A 3,612-nucleotide genomic window follows, 5' to 3' on the forward strand; every position below is an offset into this window, starting at 1 on the left:
ACACACACAGTCCCATCACACACACACAGTCCCATCACACACACACACACACACACACACACACACACACACAGACCTAAACACAGTCCCATCACACACACCTAAACACAGTCCCATCACACACACACACCTAAACACAGTCCCATCACACACACACACCTAAACACAGTCACATCACACACACACCTAAACAGTCACATCACACAGACCTCAACACAGTCCCATCACACACACACACGCACACAGTCCCATCACACACACCTAAACACAGTCACATCACACACACACCTAAACAGTCACATCACACAGACCTCAACACAGTCACACACCTAAACACAGTCCCATCACACACACACACACAGTCCCATCACACACACACAGTCCCATCACACACACACACACACACACACACACACACACACACAGACCTAAACACAGTCCCATCACACACACCTAAACACAGTCCCATCACACACACACACACCTAAACACAGTCCCATCACACACACACACCTAAACACAGTCCCATCACACACACACAGTCCCATCACACAGTCCCATCACACACACACACACACAGTCCCATCACACACACACACACACACACACACACACACACACACACACACACACACACACCTAAACACAGTCCCATCACACACACAGACCTAAACACAGTCCCATCATACACCTAAACACAGTCCCATCACACACCTAAACACAATCCCATCACACACACAGACCTAAACACAGTCCCATCACACACACCTACCTAAACACACACACACACACACACCTAAACACAGTCCCATCACACACACACAGTCCCATCACACAGTCCCATCACACACACACAGTCCCATCACACACAGTCCCATCACACACACACAGTCCCATCACACACACACAGACCTAAACACAGTCCCGTCATATACACACACACCTAAACACAGTCCCATCACACACCTAAACACAGTCCCATCACACACCCACAGACCTAAACACAGTCCCATCACACACACACACCTGAACACAGTCCCATCACACACACACACACCTAAACACAGTCCCATCACACACACACACACACACACACCTAAACACAGTCCCATCACACACACACACCTAAACACAGTCCCATCACACACACACACATACCTAAACACAGTCCCATCACACACACACACACACACACCTAAACACAGTCCCATCACACACACACACAGTCCCATCACACACACACACAGTCCCATCACACACACAGTCCCATCACACACACACAGTCCCATCACACACACACACACAGTCCCATCACACACACACACACACACACACCTAAACACAGTCCCATCACACACACACACAGACCTAAACACAGTCCCATCACACACCTAAACACAGTCCCATCACACACCTAAACACAATCCCATCACACACACAGACCTAAACACAGTCCCATCACACACACACACCTAAACACAGTCCCATCACACACACACACACACCTAAACACACACACACACACACACCTAAACACAGTCCCATCACACACACACAGTCCCATCACACAGTCCCATCACACACACACACAGTCCCATCACACACACACACAGTCCCATCACACACACACACAGTCCCATCACACACACACAGACCTAAACACAGTCCCATCATACACACACACACCTAAACACAGTCCCATCACACACCTAAACACAGTCCCATCACACACCTAAACACAGTCCAATCACACACACACAGACCTAAACACAGTCCCATCACACACACACAGACCTAAACACAGTCCCATCACACACACACACACCTAAACACAGTTCCATCACACACACACACACACCTAAACACAGTCCCATCACACACACACACACACCTAAACACAGTCCCATCACACACACACACACACCTAAACACAGTCCCATCACACACACACACCCAAACACAGTCCCATCACACACACACACCCAAACACAGTCCCATTACACACACACACCTAAACACAGTCCCATACACACACACACACAGTCCCATTACACACACACACACAGTCCCATTACACACACACACACACACACACAGTCCCATTACACACACACACAGTCCCATTACACACACACACACACACACTACCCAGACCAAGCATGCTCAACACACATAACCAAACACACAGTAGGGTATGCCTACCCAGACCCTGCACACTACAGTGACATACTTTGCTTATAAAACACAATGCACACACATTGTCCATGAAGACGTCTCTGCTGTCTAGTGCTGTCAATCGACTCATTCCAGCCATCAAGACTGGACACCACTAAAGATGCCTCATCTGGCTCAATGGGCATGTTCTGTCACCTCCACCCAGAGCTATGTCCATATGATCTAGAAGAGCAGATTGCACATAGACTCTACAAAAGGTAAAACTTTACTGAATTATGAAGCATGTTCTCTTTCCTTACCTATTCCAACCAATCCTCCAACTCTACCAAAACTACAAAGATCTACACATCCAAACACCCAGGGGCGGACTGAGATCAGAAATCGGCCCTGGCATTTCAAACACACCAGCCAATTTCTTTCTTTGATGCCCACACACCGGCCCACTTTTTTTCCTCAATGAGCCCAAAATGGACTAGCAATCTGGCATTTGGCCATTGTGCCAGATGCCTTGTCTGCCAATGCAAACACCCAACACCTCCCCAGCAAAGTCTTTATATAATAATTATGCCATGACCCATGAGAGAACACATATATTTAAAACATCTGCGTTTTAACACTAGCAGCTATTCTCTGGAAAGTAGATGAAACAGTTTAATTTGCATTTGCCAACAGAACTGGCATCTTCTCCTCTTGCTTATTGCGTTCATCGTCACTGTTCTGCCTATAAAAACACTAACTGACACTCACACAGAATCAAACTGAAGAATAGGCGAGATGGCCTGATCTGAGTAATTGATACTTATGATATTAGCTGTGAATATGGTGCACATATGAAAGTTGCAAATTGTCCTTTGGGATTCGAAACAGTCGCGATCCAGGATGGGCGCATTCTATTTGGGGGGAAACATCCCGAAGCACCCAAAGTTATGCTTTATGTCATTGTATAGACAATAGATAATACTGTATGTGTTGTCGATAACAAGTAGTACAGTGTGTCGGGAGTCATCACACCAATCCTGGATCAAGTGAAATGTAAAAATACTATGTGCGTCTGGAGCTTTCCAGTGCCGCGCTGTTCACTCACCACTCCTGAGGCGCCCGGGATTTCCAAACTTCCGTCTCCACCGCTGTTTTTCCGAGCCCTCGCGCTTGATCGCTCACCGCATGCAAAGCACAAGAGGGTGCGTTGTGTCGAGTTCTCTTCGGTCTACAGAGAAGACGAGGACAGAGTTACATGAGCGCCTATAGTTGCTATCAGCGTCGCGGTAGTTCTCCCCAACGCTCACACAACCTCACCCCGCTTTCTCCCGATTACTTTCTGGTGTTTTGTGTCCAACATTCACGCTCCCTGCCATTCACCTCCCCCTTAAAGGCAAAGGACTCATTTAACTGTCGCGGCAGCGGGCTTGGAAGATAGAGGATAATGAGAAAGGGCCC

The 3,612-nt window shown here is 47.6% G+C and overlaps 1 protein-coding gene across 2 annotated transcripts in view; it reads right to left on the reverse strand.

Annotated features, from left to right (window-relative positions):
* Positions 1–3,482, reverse strand: part of LOC139369837 (transcription factor SOX-13-like) — a 43,395-nt gene extending 39,913 nt beyond the window's left edge. For both annotated transcript variants that reach the window (XM_071109116.1, XM_071109115.1), the window contains exon 1: positions 3,260–3,482. The gene's annotated coding sequence lies outside the window, so the exon portion shown is untranslated. The remainder of the gene's footprint in view (positions 1–3,259) is intronic.
* Positions 3,483–3,612: the final 130 nt, after the last annotated feature.

Source organism: Oncorhynchus clarkii, chromosome 17, assembly GCF_045791955.1.
Source record: "Oncorhynchus clarkii lewisi isolate Uvic-CL-2024 chromosome 17, UVic_Ocla_1.0, whole genome shotgun sequence".
Lineage (NCBI taxonomy): Eukaryota > Metazoa > Chordata > Actinopteri > Salmoniformes > Salmonidae > Oncorhynchus > Oncorhynchus clarkii.